Below are 17902 nucleotides of genomic sequence, written 5' to 3'. Positions count from 1 at the left end.
TTTTTTCAGTTGTGCGGCGATGTGCGCACCGCTCTCGGTTTCAATTATTGCAATGGGTGAGGTGTTGGTTCCGTATGTTGAGGCGTGTGGAGAGGAGGAAGAATATCTGTGGAGAGGATGACAGCGAGAGAGGGGGGAGATACTACATAGAGGGTGCACCCGGCAACACTGCGGCCCAGTCGCAGCGGAGAGGGGGAGAGAGAGAAGCTCGCAAAAAGGAAAACACGTGACGGCGTGTCAAGCTCGAGGTGACGGCGAACGCCCGAGATACACAGCGAGAGAGAGAGAGAAAGGATAGTGGGGGAGGAGGAAGAACGCGCGACGTTTATTGCGCGCCCGGGCCCGAATGATCAATCAACGATCGCCCCTCCGCTCGTTTTTCCGTGCCAGCGGTGGCGAAGACGGATTACCGGTCTCCACAGGGATACGCAACCTGCCGCCACCGCGCCCATAGAACGCCGCTCGGAACGGGGCAGAAAACAACGCCAGGTCGTCACGGCGCAAGCCGCGTTCATATTCAAGCGCGACGCATACGTATGACCGTGGTGGGTTCAGCGTGGGAGGGGGGGGACTAAGCCGGCTTTGCAGAAAGGAACGCGATGGGTCTTTACCTTCGAGGCTGTGATAAGAATGTGCGTGCATGGTAGCCAGCAAAGTTCGTGCGGAGGCTGGCAGTAGAGATTGCTCAACTTGAACCAGGAAGAGAGAGAAAGGTTAAAAGACCGAGGCGACTACTATTTAAATATTAAATGGTTGGCTCCACGGAGAGCGGCAGGCAATGCTGATAGTTTTATACTTTTTGGTAGCAAAGTAAGCCTTCTCGGCGTTTAACATAAAATATTCAGGATAGAAAACAGAGACTGAAGACTTCGAGCACAAAATCTATGGCGCGGTACGCATCTTTTTTTGTGAACTTCTCATTTTATTTTGCTGTGAACCTTAGATTACTAAGGTACAGCTGTAGCGACTACGAGTGCTTACAACAAATGCGTTTGTTATAGTGCCCTTATATGAACCATTTTTTTTCTTGCACATTAGACGTCTTCAGTAAGCTTAATCTAGACTGCGCAGATCGTTGTTTCCTCAATGTTGAACATTCAGACCAATCATTGGACATCATCACGGTGGTATTGCTCTTCGACGTGTTCTCTTGGGCCCCTCCATTTCCCGCTAAAGTGGCGGAGAACCAAAATAACGGAGGGGACAGTCACTATAGTTCGGGTGGTTGGGGGTAGCAGAAAAGAACGAGAAACAAAAAACAAAAGAAAATATATGGCAATCGCCGCAGAAAAGATGGTGACCTCGAATTTATACATAGTATACCCGCTTAGGATGGCCGCACCGTGGCTGCTAGGTCATTTGTGAGGGGGCTGGAAGCGCAAAAACAGGCACGACGCAATCTGCCCCAGTGAGGCCCGTTTCCGAGAAAATGCACGCACGCAAGTTGTAAAAAGAAAAGAGTAGAGGGGAAAACGGTGGGCGCCGAGACAATGAGACCGACAAATGCAGGCGCACGTAACACGCTCGAGTAAGCCCTCTGCGGCGCCCGGAGTGCCGACCCCGAGAATAATAGGGCGCTGTCTCAACGCCCCCTCGACTCAACCCCTCACCCCCCCACTTTTCCTGACCGTCCCCGAACTCCGCGCGAATATAGACTCAAGTCGGCATCGGTACTCTTGCGGCGGGAAGCATGAACGGCAGCGGCGGAAGAAAGGCAAGGATGCGGAGGTCTGACGACAACGGCGACGCAAAAAGGCCACCGTTCCGCGGCAGGCGCAGATGTGGTCGGAACAACGGCGCTTCCTCAGCAGCGCTCGGTTCTCCTTTTGTCTCCGCGAAGGATCTCGAATACGAATCGGCTTTCCCGAGAATCCGAGGAGTCCCACCTTCGGGGTTTCGAGAAGCACGAGCCAGAACCCCGACGACTGGCCATGCCCGCGTGCCTGCCCTAAATATGGAGGCTACGCCACAGCACGACTAGCATTGCAAGGCAGCCAGCTTGCCCGAAGCAATAGGCGACCGGGGGAGGGGGGAGTGCGGTCCGGCCCTCCGCTCGAGCCAGCTGGTTGCCACACGTGGTGGCGTCGGCGGCGGGTGCAAGAAGCTTCGGGAGAGCGAGACCCCGAATGACAACCCATGTGGTGCGATGAAAAAAGAAGCAAAACAGAGGAATCAAAGATGGCGGATCGCGGCGACGCGTCCCTTGACTTCTGGAGGCCTTCTGTCGCGCGGTCGTGCGCGGACGTGCGAAGCTCGTTCTGGGAAAGGGGTGTTTGTTCCAGCGTCTTGTGCTTGTGAACCACGAGAAGAGGCTGACTACTGTCGTCTGTCCCTTTAGAAGGCTCACAGTGTCGTCTGTCGCTGCGAACTCTCGTCGTGAACGACGCAGCTTGAGAAGCCTGTTCTCGGTTTACCGTGCATCGTCTAGCGTTGCAGCTGCGTTCTGGATTAATTCTTTGTTTTTGCGGGGGGTGGAGGAAGGCAGGCGAAGAAAGGATGCTGGCTCCCACACAGAAGGGTTCTTTTGACAATGCTGTGGAGCGCGTCGCACGTGCATACGGGTTATGTTCGGGACATTGCGCTAAACGAATCATAAACTCTTCAAACGCGTGGTGGCGTAAGCTGAAGGGAGAGAAGATGCGCATATATGTATTTCTGTTTGCTGGCTTTAGTTGCTTCTATTTATATAAATATTCGCGTCATGTTGTTGTCATGTTGCAGCCGCTGTATAAACCGAAACATTGTATCACATTGTACAAAAACGTAGGATATTCCTGGCTGACTCGAAACTAACTGGTGCTCTCGAAGTTTTGGCTAGTTATTTACGGTTAGTTAGCTACAGTGAAAGCGGTTCCATGTTAAATGTATGTTCTGGTGTTATGACGTTCTTAACCCGTCGCTGTTAAGTACACATTGGACGCAGCTATGTGTGATGAAACATGAGTGGCCGATGGAGAAAGGGTACTTGAAGAAAAAAAAGAAAAAAAAAAAGAAATGTCAGACATCAACGGTCACGGCGCTTACATCATATCCGTGCATTGTTCATGTCAGAAGCTCTCTTTACAATAAACAGTTACAGTGACCCACACTGTATCAGAAAAAAAAAGAACTTAAAAGAAAAAAGATGTATGCATTGTGCAGTCTCGGTGCATCGGTAGTTTTTTGTTTGAATGGCAGGTAGGAACGTCCCAAGCAAGAGAAAAATTCATTATTCCCTATCAAAACCATTTTCTTTCTTTCTTTCTTTCTTTCTTTCTTTCTTTCTTTCTTTCTTTCTTTCTTTCTTTCTTTCTTTCTTTCTTTCTTTCTTTTCTTTTCTTTTCTTTCTTATGGTAAAGCCGTACACGAAACTGCGCCTCAGCCGTGACTGTACCAGCACGTCGAGCGGCCTTCGAAACGCGAACGCTGATGACGTCGACCGCGACAGGAATAGAAGAAAATAATCTCGCTGAAAGGGTTCTGCGCCCTCAACGGTAAATACTTCATGAATAGGTCTTTCAGCTAGTGGCCCCCTCCCTGTATTTTTGCGGTCTGCACTGAAACGTGCGTATATCCCCCTTGTCGGGCAGCGTAGTTGATAGTTCATCCGCGCACCAGACACAACAAGCGGCGCGTACGTCGTGTCTCGGGCTCCGCCGAGGGCTGGCGCAACTATCCGATTTCTGCGCACCCATATTGGCACGGCTTTGTGTGGCAATGTTTGTTCTGCGGGCGTTCAGAAATAGTAGGTCACTCGACGCAAAGTCACGAAGACGTGATCGTTGCGCGTTCTGAGGATGTTCGATTGCAGCATATATAGTTTTATGAATGCAGACTATACCGGGGATCATTTTTTTTTTGTAAACACAAACTTATGCAAATTTTGCCGCAATAGCGCATGTACTGGCGCTCATCAAGGCGCCAGAATTGCACAGTCATAAATAATACCCCTTTAAGGGTGTACAAGCAGCAGCACCGTTAGGGTGTAAAAGCACCAAATCACTCTTTATTGTACGTCGTTTCTCTCGTGTCCAACACCCTCGAGCTTGTATACGGCCAAGTCGCCCACAGGACTATAATATGCGTATATGTACTCCACACCATGGATCCCTATTGTGCTTCATTGAACATAATAACCAATAATTGTACTTATAAGGTGCGTCACTCGTTTTATGCCGTGAGGCAAACTTTCTATTGAAGAAAGTCACCAGCATGATGCTAGCTATTAACAGTGTTTAACTAATTAATTTTGTCATTATTCACTTTAAGGCACGTGTTCATAGTTTGTAGAATTCAAGCTAAGTAGTTATGAAGGAAGTAATGTACATTTGGCCGAAATCTTGTCATTAGCATCAGATTGGAAAACTGCGTCCTAAATATTTGCGGCGAGTTGAACTGATGTTTCGCTCGAAGCTTTTCAGAATTGAGGAGAAAATGAGGTACCTGTTGATAGAAGTGTGAATTGTCAGAGATACCCATGGCAAATGCGGTCTTTCACGCGGCCACCTTCAAAGCCCCTGGATATAATGAGCTAACCGACCGTTCACTATATCGCCCCCTCACTCGCTTGCCTACAACGTTCTAGCCAACCTGCACAACAAGCCCCGTTTGTGCACAAGTATCACGAAAAACTTGTCTAAATGTATCGTAAGTAGGAAAGCAAGTAATAGCAGCAGACATGAATTACCGATGTGTTATTCGATGCACAGCGCATAGTCTTTAAAGTAAATTCAAACGAAAACTGCTGAAGTTCATGGTGCGCCTTTAGGAAAAGGTATAGATAAAATTTCTATTTAAGGTCGCTAATCTTCTGCAGTCCTTGGCTGAAGCACGTGTTACAGCCCCATTTGAAAGGCGCTCTTATCATCATCATAAGAGGTCAACACGTGGCCGAGTTAGAGCGTTCCGTAAACGCCGGAGTGAAGACGAAGCCGATGCAGGCGGTGAGGGAAACAACTCCTCAAGTTATAACCGCTCTTCCTACTAAACGACTCAAGTCTGCAAATGGTCTGGACTAATCCGCAGTCGCCAAATTCCTAGATTTCAAAAACTTTAGTCGCAGTTTTCTGAAAGATCACGGTAGCACACAACTTTTGTTTAGTTTCCCTGTTCCGAAACGGTAGTTCTTGCTCACACCTTCTCAGAAGAAGGAAGCTCGGGAGTCCTGCCGGAATTTCAAGCTATCTAAACCCACCGCGAAGTGGTTTACCAACCACTCAAATTGTTGGAAGCGTTTACGACCGTGCAACCAAAAGATGAATGAGTAAATAAACGGAGCCGGGCAATGGGTGTATAACCAAGTTTTGAACAAACAAAAGGTTATGTTCGGGTTGAGCGCCGCTTGGCGGCGAGCTCATCGTTGATAGGGCCCTCCCCCTTGTTGAAGAAAAACAATGTATAGGCACTCGGCGCCGGCTCGAGTGTTATTGCTCGGCTCCTCGGAAAAAGGCACCCACGCCAGCTCACTGTGCGCTAACAAAGCGTGGCTGAGGCCTTTCGGCGGACTGAGCGAAGGCGTTCACCTTTGCCGGCAGCCGAGAAGAGATCACCGCCGACAGACGCGGCGGCGTGGTGGGGGGGAGGAGGTGGATAGGGAGGGCGCCAAAGTATTCGGAGGAGCGCGCGAGAGGGAAAAGGGAGAGCGTTCGGCGCGTCTGCGGCACCCAACTCAAGTTTAGTAACGGTGACGGCGGTAGGGCGGGCGTTCCGACGGGACCCCTTTCAACATTCCGCGGGCACAGAAGTTCACTTCCGGTCTCGGCCGCCCGCTTGTAACGCGCAAATTGAAAACACACCAGGCCCCCACGCTCGACCGTGGTCCGCTTGCAAAAAGGGGCAAGTAAAGCGCGCGAAGGGTGGCCGGCGGTCTCGAAAGAGAAAGGGAGGGAGGCCGTTAGAATGGCAGGGCCCCTTCGCCCCCTGCCCTCCATCCTTTCACCGCCAGAAACTCGTCTAACTAGCAGCCCGTCGCACGGGAGGCTCAAATTGAACTCGCGTGCCGCCGGCCGCAGCGGCTCGTTGAATGGAGACCACCAGTGCGCGCGCGCAAGTGCGTAAGGAGAGAGGGTGCGAAGGGGGTGGGTAAGCCTCGATCGAGCTAGAGAACGTTAGCGATCCGGTGCTGGCGCGTGCGTTGGCACGCGCGGATGGGCCAGGGACGATGACGGGCTGTCGTCGACTCGCGGGCACCGCGAGGCAGCGCGACCTCGGATATGGCCGGCTGTCGATGGCAGATGCGCACGGTGTGAGGCCCCGGATGCCCCCTGTCCGGCTTCCGAATCTCGACGTGCCAGCCTTTCCTCCCCTCACCCGCCTCTCACACGAGTTCTCAGAACCGAACGAAAGTATACGCGGGGAAGAAGACGACGTTCCGAGATGGGCGCCCGAAGCCCGGGCAGCTTTTCGGCGGCCGGGGGGACGAGAGGGGGCTTGAGCGTCGTGTAGGCCCGGCGAACTGACGGTCTGGCCGGCAAATGTCCTCCGGACCGGAGGCAGCTCTCGCAAGACCCGCGTTCGGCTCAAAGGGGGTGAGAAGGAAAGAAGGTATGTAAGGGGCATCTGGGGAGAAGAGGAGGAGGCGGGAAGGAGGAGTTCGCTGTGGAGGAACCGGGCAGAGGACGACGAGCGGACGTGTCGGATTTCCGCCCGGAAATTGGGGACTCGTTCCAGCAAAACAATTACCGCATTAGTCGGCTGCGATCAGGCGGAGGGAGCACTCGGTACGGACTCGGGAACGAAGGCGGGGATGAATGAATGGGTGTGGAAGAAGACCGGCGGGCCAGGCCGGCAATAGGAACGGAGCGACGCCCAAGGAGGGGGGCGTCCGAGAAAGGAAGGAGAGCAGCTGGCGAGAACGGAAAAAGAAAGACAAAAGAGGGCACAGAGGCGAGGACAGAAGGAAAACGAAGCAACTGTCCTCGACGCATCGTCTTCGTCGTCCTCTCCAGGCGGGTCGAACCGTTCAGGGAACGAGCCATCGATCTCGGCCGCAGGAGTGGTGCGAAGAGGGTGGGGAAGGGGGGCTATACGAGTGTACGTGTGTGTTTCTTCTTCTCCCACGGGCACCACCGGAGTGGGGTGGGGGTTGGCGAGGCCAATTCATGGCGAGGACGCGATACCTCAGCGCCGTCCGGGGTGCTGCAATTCGCGCGCCGTGCGTGCTCGTGCGCGACGGAAGACGGAACGAAGCCGAGCGCGTAAACAGCGTCGCATATTTCACTGCCGCCTGCGTCGCGGTTTGCCTCCGTAGCTTATAGGAGCTAACGAGAGTCCGTCCGACGGCGACACACTGATGCCCGGCGGCACGTGCGAGCGGTGCATATGACTGCCTGAAAAACGACGCTCGCCGCAGTCGGCGCCGGCTGCTGTTGTCTCCTTTGGGAGGCGCCATCTTTTCTTTGTTGAGGTTTGTACCCGAGGTCGGCGAGCTACGGACGGAGAGAGAGAGAGAAGGCTCTATTTTTACCGTCCGAGTGAAGAACTCTAGCTCCATTCTTGTCGGGGCACGCCGGATCCACGCATGGCATGCGGAGACTGCCCTGACGTCAGATGCCGGCTTGGGACAGTGAGCCGCGGAGTGTGGCAAGCACCCGCTTGCAAGTATTTTGTCCTCTATGTAGAGAGGGCTGCGTTTTTTTAACGCCTGTGGATTTCTTGTGTTTATGCCTTTACGTGATGTTAGCCCCCTGACCAAAGTTTGCGTGCGTCGGCATGAGGATAAAGAAATGGTGCGGACATCAGTGCACCAATAGTAAGCGAGTACATGCACGCGCTATCACCCTCACTATCTCGCTCACTCACACTGCATCGCTATTCAATATCTATAGTTTGCTCGAACTGCTAGCACTAAGCCAGAAAACTCACGCTTGTAATACTAAAGAAGATCCGTCAGGAAACACCACTACGGACGACTATAAAAGGAAGGGATAGTTCGATCAATCGTGTTCAGCTGCGAGTCCGTTTTTCTTTATTACTAGTATTGTTTGAGTGTGAGAGATAAAAAATAAATGTATAAAGCACACATTATCCCATGGACTGAAAAGTCGGAAAGCGACGGGCGATGAAATCAAGTGGGCTTGAAACTGGACCTCGTATCCATCGCTTTTCCATTTGGCCTCCACGTGGGCTGATTCGCCAGGCGAGTTGCTGCGCCGCGAATTCATGATTGCGGCTGGCCTTGAGCCAGTGAAACATTGCACCAGGTTGGAAGCTCAGAAAATCGAAAAAAAAAAACTATTATATAGTCATGAACGACGCGGTAGCCTATGGCCTTCGAAAAAAAAAAAAACGAAAACACGATTAGGTCGCTATTGATTTTTAAGAGGAACTTCAGATTGCATAGCGCGTTTTCAGAAACAAAGTAAGTTCTCTGTCTCTCTATTTCCTCGCTCTTTTCTGCACTTAGTTTTCCTACGTTGTTTTCCTTTCTTCGATGTCATGCCTATAGAAGTTAAGATTGTTCTAAGCAAACGAAGACGAAATAACCAGAAGATGCACGAAAGCAACAATGTCGGAGCCTGAGTGCCATTTCCGCCACGTAACCCTGAGACGCCTCTGATCTCCAACAGCTCACTCCTGAATCATATATTTTTAGAGTGCACTACTGTCAGCTAAAGCGGTGCGTAACCATAGCAACAAAGTGCCGGGAGCCTCCGGCAGGCATCATCTTGCTCCAGACGTAAGCCCTAACGCGGCGCTAAGCCCACAAAACTGAGTCTGTAAAGCTCACTTTTTAAGAAGGCTTCGCTAATGCTTCGCTCCAACTTCCCCCTTTTCTTTAACTGTCTCGTCCTGCACTACACGTGAGCGTTTCGAGCGTGAGCCGCGTCGCCAGCAACCCTCTTCCGCTGCCTCGTCGTGGCGTTAAGCCACCGCGCTAAGGGATCGAAGGGTACTCTGGAGAACATGCTGCAGCGTATATACTACACTTGACAGCGCCCCCCGTTTATTGCTCCTGTCACTTTATTTGTGCGCGCTGCCCAAATCCATCGTCGAGACACGGGTCACCTTTACGAGAGTGATATTTCGCGGTGGTCCAGAAGAAGCTTCTCGGAATCCAATAACGTAGTTTGAAGGCTCCTACAGATGATGATGTAACGCAGCCGTTGGGAGGAACGTCTGCCGAGGTATGTCGGGCTGGCTCGGAGGAGAGACGTCGTATATGCGCCCCGGGCGTGGGACTAGGAAAAAGCTCGCTAACGTCATATGTACCCCAGGCCTGTCTGTGTGCTTCCCAACTATAGGGAGAGAGCACATACTTGTTGACCTTGCGCCTTTGTTGGTAATAGCCTGACAAAGCCTGTCAACACACCAGTCATCTTCTTTCCCGGCGTGTCTTGCGAAAGTTCCTTTCATGTCGATGTATAGTATATCTTCCAGGTTTTCTGTCTTTCTCTTTCGTTCGTTGCGTTTCTCTCCTGCTTCATTGTCCTTTTAGCAATAAAAACAAACCACTGAGCTATTCAGGAAAATATTGAACTCTAAAGGTCGCTGGCGTCCCACAATCGGCGACGTCTTATACAGCAAAGACGGAACAATCGAATAGACAGGACACCGTCGCATTTGTCAAACACATGGCTGACAGGGGGACGGGATTTTTACATTTGTGAAAATTCTGGCCTAACGACGAATCCTCCTGCCACTCCAGCACGCAGCTAAGGAAGTGAATGTTCATTCATTCAAATGAAGTATTGTCCTGTGCCCACACCCCATCGGGCTTATACGCCTATAGCGCGCCAAAGCACGTTCGCATCTTCTGAAATGCGCCTGGTGTTCCTTTCAAATAAGTGAATAGCTTTCTAGAAACATTCGGCTATTAGCTTATACATAATATATATATATACAATCATCCTCGATGGTTTCTGTGCAAATTCTTTCCGCACAGCGGCGCCAAAAATTTGTCGGCAGTGTGTATGCTTGTTTGCACTATATTGACTTCTCTTTCACTTCCTTCTTGGGATTCGCGCGCCGCTGCAAGCTGTTTTTAACTGGAACTCGAAAGAATTAACGAACAATTTTTTGAACGTTAACTCGCTTTACGCTTAGCTTAGCGCTGCTGCAAGATTTTGTTTAAGTACAGACCCTAGCGAAGGTGTAGTGCGCTGTGACTGATGATGCTGGTACGGTGTAAACTCTTTTGCACGTCGCGGGTTATATACGTTTCACAGAATGGTTTATACCATGCCCGTGGCTCTGTAATACTCGGGACTGGGTAATTACGGATATTGAATTGCAAATCAATACAGCTCTCTGTTTGCCTGATGTTCACTTCAGACTGCACAGTATTGCTAACGACGTGCACTCATTTTCGGTAATTAATTAAGAACTTTGACACGCGTTCCCTTCTAGTTAAACTCCCTGCCTTTCCAGTTGCATGTCTACCTGATGACCCATTTCTTCTTCTTTATCAAGGAATACACCGCAGTGCCCAAGGGCGTTACAGCAGAGGGATTACAGCAACGAATAGAATACTCCTTCATTTATACGGTGCAGGTGCTCTTCAGTCAGCCTGTTAAACTGGTTTACTGTTCGGACAAACAAGTAGTTTGCATACATGTTCGTCTCGGTTTAGGATTTTGCAGTCATTATCGTTGCATCTTGAATATATATTGAGGTTCATTTATAGGTTCCTTCGGTAATTCCAGTCTTACTATGGTATATTAAATATAACAACTTGCAGGTTACTTACAGGTTACATTAATTAAATTATGGGGTTTTACGTGCCAAAACCACGATCTGATTACGAGGCGTGCCGTAGTGGGGGACTTCGGAATAATTTGGACCACCTGGGGTTCTTTAACGTGCACCCAATTCTAAGTTCGCGGGGGCCGCATTTCGCCTCGATCGAAACGCGGCCGCCGTGGCCGGGATTCGAGCCCGCGACGTCGTACTTTAGCAGCCCAGTACCATGGCGACTAAGCAAATCACGGCGGTTTACAGTTTACATTCCTGCCTTTGTGGGTATCCAATGACGTAGTTTTAAGGCACCCTGAAATGTTGACGTCACGCTTTCTCTTGACAGTATATCGTGTAATTGGCGAGTGAAATGCCTAAGGGCGGACCCGGGTAACGACAGGCCTGAAGAAAAACAAACCCGGAAGATCCGCGAGATGAGGTTAGGGTTCGACAACTTCCCGCGTTAGAACCATTCCTTTCCCAGCGGAGTCCGCGGCGCGTTGAAGCGGGCAGTCGCTGCTAAACAACATCTTGCCCGAAGCTCGCGCGGCCGGCGCTGCACAGAAGCGTCCCATGGGTCAATCTGCATGAAGAAGACAAAGAAAACCTAACGGCCGCGACAACGGAGGAGGCAGATTTGAACGCGCATCGTATAAAGCCGGAGGGATGAAAAGCTGCAGGCGGGAGCGAGCGGCAGCGTGCGAAACAATTTGTGTGCCTTCGTATATATAAACGCAGCTGGGCCGGTGCTGGACGAACAACCCTTTTATTTCCCTCCGGTTGTTTCTCGAACCCCCATTCGCGCTTAGGGAGAACGAAAAAAGACGGGGCGGGCCACTTTGCTGCAGTGGCGCGCGGGGGGGGGGGGGGGGGGGGGTTGTCTGGGGAAAGTGGGGTACAAGAGGGAAGCGCAGTTGCACATGCTGTGCCGCCTACGCGGCACAGCTATAGCCCGATCGCCGCGAGAAAACCTGGAAAGGGGAGACTCGTCCCGAAAATAGTTTTGTCGTCCACCCCGCCACCGGCTGTACCGTGGCCCGCTGTGCGGCTGCGGAATGGGGAAGGATTATGCCTACACCGGCGCGGGCGAGCGCGTTGTCCGAAAATGCCATCATTAGCCGCGCCGTGTACTTCGTTAGTGGCGCGCGGGGGGCTCTTGTTGACGCTTCTTCGTTGCCGGTAAGGGAATTGCGTTAATTTACTCGATTCGCGAGCGAGTTAGTTGCCCAGCGACGTCGACGACGCGGCGGGCGCAACGCGGCCATTCATTTCGCTGGAAGAATGCGTTGGCGCCATAGAAGCAGCAGCAGCGTCGGCGGCGGCCCCGGGAAAGCGCAGCGCTGAAGGGAGGACGAACGCCAACACGAAATGGAAAGAGAAGCGAAGAAAGAGAGGAGGTGTGTGTCACGTTCGGGAAGAATGCGCGCCACACGGGCTCAGCGCTGGCACGTTAATAATCACGGTCCGGGGGAGGACGACTGTAAACTGAGCATGGTCGAGGAGACAAAAGGAACGGCGCGTATATGAGCACGGAATGCCGAAACCCCGTGGCGCTTCGGGAGAGCGGGCGCGGTAATTAAGTGCCCTCTAATTCATCCGTCGGGTGACGTGGAAGTCAGAGCGAATGATAACTTAGCGGAATAAGTGGAGGGGAGAAGCAGTGACTTCATGGGAAAGGCCCGCAGCGCGTACTGGGCCTAAGTCGAAGCATAGGCAGGAGCTCAAAAACCTAATATTGTGAGAAAAAAAACTGACAAAAGGCGACGCAGGTTAGGCTGCAGGTTCGTCGGAGTAGAAAAGGATATATATATATATATATATATATATATATATATATATATATATTGCTACGCGAGAGACCCCAGTGACATAGTTCACGTTAGCAGACTGAAAGCCTACCGCGTTCCTCCTAACGACAATGTGTGAAGTGCGCCGAGACGGCGCTTGCACCGCCGGGGTTAATGCTACGCGAGAGACATTCATCCTGGGGCAGACGACGAAGAAGACGGTTCTCTCTGGTGCTGGTGGCTGTCCACCATCTTGGCTACTGTGTCTCTCTTATACTGTAAATACAGTGTAAATAGTCCCGCCTTGTGCCGTTTTACGTAACAATATATATTGCTTAATTAATGCTAGGGAGTTTTGCGTGGCCGCAAGCTTCGTATGCAATTCCATGTGACCAAAAACGAAATCTAGTGGACAAACGACCAAGAACCACAACTCGTATAATGCTTACGGCTGTCGCACGTTCTTCTTTCTCCGAACTCGTATAGTGGCACGCTTTGTCTTATGGACAGCCGCACAAGTGCATGAGGGGACGTCGTCTTACCACTGCAGTTTATGCACTATCCGCTTATGTCACAGCGAATCGCTACCTGCGCTGTCCCTGAAGTGTATACGCAGTGTATATAAACAACGGTGGCCTTGTGGCAGAACACACGCATTACATGCGGGAGTTACAGAGCTCCGTCGTACATTGTGCCGTCGAGAACGCAAAGCTACATGCTTGCCATACTCTAAAGTAGGTCCCTGACCGCAGCTGTACTCCCCCCCCCCCCCCCCCTTATTTTTATTCTCTCTTCTTTTATCACAGACGGCTTTACAGGACAATACCGGTGATCTTGTATTTGCGCCGAGTCCAATCAAGAAAAACTCATTATCTCGCTCAGACACGTCAGACCAAGACTGCAAAGCGCTTTGGCGCCCTTGTCTGGTGTGTGCTAGTGTGATGACAGCCAGGCGCTTGACTGTTACCAGACCTTGTTTATAAAGTATAGGAATCGTCTCGAATGCTAGCATTTATGTCATTCATGTAAACAACTGAGATTACTTGAGGGCCGAACAGCTAGCTGAGGCGACAGTGTCTGTGACGTCACGATCATGGATTTGTTTTCTGTGAAGCGTTTGTTTCCTTGTCTCCGCCTATAGTGCCCATCATTTGTGCTCAAGGAGATAATAGATGTCGCGCACAAGTGTTCGCATTGAGTGTCTACAGTTCAGCGTGCTCGGCGACAGTCAGCTGGCTACAGTTCCGCCAGACAGTTCGGACTGGCACGCACGACAAAAAGGCGCCGTGATTCAGAACCAGTGGACCTATTTTGGGCGCTCGCCGCGACAGACTGCAAAGTCTAGCGTGCAACGACGCGTCGAGACGGGAAAGAGAGAAAGGCGGAGGACACTTCCGCCAGACGACGAGGTCTTTGTGCGTCACCAAAGGTGCTCGTGAGGAAATCACTCGGCGCCTACCGCCAATAAAAACGCGTTGTAAACGCTCATGTCGCCAAAACAGGGCCTCAACAATTTCCAAGTCTATATGGAAGTTTAATGCGGTTCGAATGGGTTGATGGCCGACATATTTGCAACTGTAGTATATTCAGGGCGACACTGGGGTCATTGTCAAGCGCCTTCGTTGTGATTGTGCGCAGAGATTTTATTTAATTGTTTCCTGTCTTTCCTTTTCTCCTCAACTTTTCAACCCTTGCCCGGCCTTCCGTCAGAGCAGTGTAGCCACCTGAACAGTTACTCGGGTTAACCCTATACCTTTCATTTCGTATTTTCTGTCTATATATATATATATATATATATATATGTTTCATCACGCTCTTCTCTTACGTGCGCTTCAACAATCTGCTGATCGCCGTTTATCACCCTTTTTCCCGCCGTTATACGAGCGTACCAGGTGCCCTTTAAACCTCAGTTGAAAAACATGTATTGACGCTTCGAAACCTGACGCCCAATATTTGAACTACAAAATCATTTTGCAAATCCTTGCTCCGACATTAGGCTCGTTACAAATGGTACTTCAGCCTCCATTAGTCAGTTAGTGACGTTATCCGTTGGCACTGAATTCACTCCACGCCCATCGCACATAGAATAGGATTACTCGTGGAACGTTATTGTATTACTATAACACAGTTATACTTATTCTTACGAGAGATAAATTATAACTAATCATATGTAGCTCGGTCTTTGCGGTGTTGTGCTAGTGCTTAGCATCAGAGTGGTCGACGAGGCAGCCACATTCCGTTGGGGGCAGAATGCAAAAACACAAATGTACCGAATGCCGTATTTTGAGTGCGCGAGTCTCACTAAAGAGAAACATTAGTAGAGCCGTATCCGTAAATTACCCTTCTGCAATACCAAGCTAAGAAATATTTTACCGTGGCAGGCTTCGTGACACGTAAACATACGCAAGAACGAAAAACGGATGATGGCACCGCCTCGGAAGTTCCCGTACTAGCACACGGTGACCTCATTGATTTTGACGATGTCTACTCGGACGTTGATAATTATTTATTGGCTAGGATTGACTGCCGCTCAATTATGAAAGAGCTAAACACTGAACTTTGCGAATTTCCTGAATCTTCACAGTGCCGCAGATGCGTAAATACTAAAAAAAGGTCTTTGAATTTCGTGATGTCATAATCACGCATCAGCGCTGGGCAATGGGATTTCGGCGCGAAAAAAAAATTTGGCTAAAACAAATTCGTTCTCTTTTCTCGCAATCCACCTTTTACCGTGTGATACTAAAGAAAACAGTGATTAGAAATGCCATATTAGGACACGGTAATGTAGTGTTGCTTCTTAGCGTCCCATCTAAGACTCCCCGGGAGATGGTAAAAATTGTACCGGAGCAGCTTCCCTTATTTATGACCTATTCCCATAGATAGCGCGTGCGTTGTTTTGGAACTGTAAAACGCATCAAGTAATTAATCCTTACGTGTGTTCTTTTTTTTTTCTTTTGTTTTCCAGGAATCCAGCCCAGGCCATCGTGTTTTTATGAAGTGGCAATCTGCTAGCTACGCACGATACTTGGTAAGCAAGACAGTTACTTCGTTTCATCACACAAAAGGCTCGCTTTCATTTTCAGCCGGTTACCAGTTAAGACGCGCACTAGCTTGAGCGTTTCATAAGTTTCGAATCGCACGCGTGGTGCTGATGAGATTAAACCTGGTTGTACCGCACTCCGACTCGAAGATGACGTGCGCTCTGGCTGCACGCATTGAACACGCCTTTCCAATGCTCGCGAGCCACTTAGCGATCATTAGCGTTACGCCGTTGGTGAAGAAATAGTTGCCACCCACGGCGAAAAAAAGAAAGAAGGAAAAAAAAAAGGTTATTTTCTTATTTTCCGCAGTGCCGCGTGTTTTCTATAGAAGCGCGCTTCCGCGTATTTCGTCATCACGATGAAATTTGGAACCGTTCCGTGAAGCGGAGGAAATGATCCTGTGGCGTGTTTCACGCTATATGTGAAAATACATGGAAAGTGGGACGACATCACGTGGTATTGATTAGACGCCACTGTGTCGCTTGTTCCTACCGACAGTCAGGAGTTGCTTAATCACCGGTTTGGAAAAAATCCATCACACCTGGCCGCCGTGTCAGCTACTTGTGCGGTATACGCTGCGCTCGAAATAGTAATCGAGCAGCGGGATGAAATTAGGTACACTTTATACGCGCTACATATTTTGTGTGATGTATTTGACTAGTTGTTTTTTTTTTCTCCTTTCTTTGTGGCCTTTCTTCTGCTTAGTACTACTGTTTTTAAAGAAAAAGATAACCCTTAGCAGCAATGCATATTTGAGAAAGCTTTTTTACGTTGCAGCCTGGTAACAGAAGAATATATCTTCCTGTGATTATCATCATTATCAGCAGTGGTATTCATCGATTGATTGATTAGTTATTGTTTATGAACACCTGAAACACACCTGATGACAAAAAAAAATGAAAAATGAAATGAAGTGGCGAAAGACGAAGTTCCAAGAGAGAAAGAGAGCGGGGGAGGGGAAGAGGCAAAGAGGTCAAAAAGACCGCATGAAAACCAGCACGGCACTTAAGGGAACATCACTGCGAACATAGCGTATAGTAATACTGTGTAAAAAAGGAAAATAAATAATGCAACGATATCAAAAGGATGTTCCAGAGCGCGTGAGTCGTCCGACAGCGTTAATGTCGCGGCAAATTCATCCTTGATGACAACGTTCGCGGACGAGTCGTTATACTTCCAAATCAAACGTGCAGCCGGTTCATGAGTCGCGAAATGTTTGATTTTGTGGGTCCGTGTTGTGTACACACGGAACTTTGCCGGCGAGCGATGGTGTCTCCATATTTATCTTCCATCACGCCGCCACTTCCGCTTACAACGCGTGCAAACGTTTGTTGGCGCCTGTGTGCGGCGTGTATGTCTCGTATTGACAAGCATTAAACCCAGCAACCGTGCAAGCAGTGTGTGGAATCAAAACATGCCATCCATTTCCACGTTCCCTCTTCCGGGTATTCTGACGGGAAGCGATACTGAAAAGGCCGCTAAGGTAGGTCTTCTACCGGGTAACAACATGAACGCACGAGTTTAGTGTGTCTGTAAGTAAATGATGTTTACTGCGAAGGCTAATTCACCCCCAAAACCAAAATCATTTGCATCTTAATTACCGTCTATACATCCTGTTATTGTCCCCTGCACTCCGCGCGTGAAAACACAGGCTAGTGATTTGCAAGAAGAAAAAACATGCGTATTCAAAGCACGCGTTGGAATCTATTATGTGAGGCGGAGCTTTAGTAAAGAGGTTAGTTAAATGCTTCACTACTAACGGCGATGCGTACAGTTTTATTTTGCTTTCATGCTATGCAACGTGTAATGTCATATCTCATGTACTGTTCATGTTTACGCGCCGCAAATGTCACAGTTGTATTGTCATACAATTTTTATGGTAAAGCAGTGCAAACGGAGTAACAGAACTTATCTCGAAGGCGATGCTTCTTGCCGATTGTATGCGCCGGAAGCAATTGCAGAACTGGAAACACGTGACGGACGCCCCGTTATATAAGACACCACCAATATCCAGGCAATCGTTCATTTTTTTTTTTTCAGAACGCGCGAAGAACCTGCGCAAACGGCTTGCCCATTGTGCATCGTTTGCGTTCATGACCCAATATTACGTTTGACAAGGTCCATCTGCAAAAAGGGGTAAAAAGCCGCTCGAAGCCAGAAATGACGAAGTTTAGGCAAAATTTTCATACGTCACCTATAATTATTGCACTGGTGTGAACCACCACAATGGACGACTCCCATAATTAGGCGCGCCCTCTACTGTGCAGGGGCCGAACTACAATATCTGGTAGGAAAACAAGGCATATCCCCGCTTTCGCCATCGGTGACATTTGACAGCTTCTCGGCCAGCTGAGTTGGGTTGAGTCACTTGCGTTTCACGAGGTAGCTATAATGTGGCCTATAGCACGCGCTCTTCACTAC

At 49.7% G+C, this 17902-nt stretch overlaps 1 protein-coding gene across 2 annotated transcripts in view; it reads left to right on the top strand.

The window, feature by feature from the left end:
* The window catches only part of LOC119455427 (irregular chiasm C-roughest protein), a 355429-nt gene that overhangs the window by 228805 nt on the left and 108722 nt on the right, over window positions 1–17902 (top strand). For both annotated transcript variants that reach the window (XM_049668760.1, XM_037716833.2), the window contains one exon: window positions 15406–15468. The gene's annotated coding sequence lies outside the window, so the exon portion shown is untranslated. The remainder of the gene's footprint in view (window positions 1–15405; window positions 15469–17902) is intronic.

This window comes from Dermacentor silvarum, chromosome 6, assembly GCF_013339745.2.
Source record: "Dermacentor silvarum isolate Dsil-2018 chromosome 6, BIME_Dsil_1.4, whole genome shotgun sequence".
NCBI classification, from domain to species: domain Eukaryota; kingdom Metazoa; phylum Arthropoda; class Arachnida; order Ixodida; family Ixodidae; genus Dermacentor; species Dermacentor silvarum.
Note: the sequence above shows the minus strand (reverse complement) of the source record. Positions and strands in the feature narration are given on the sequence as shown.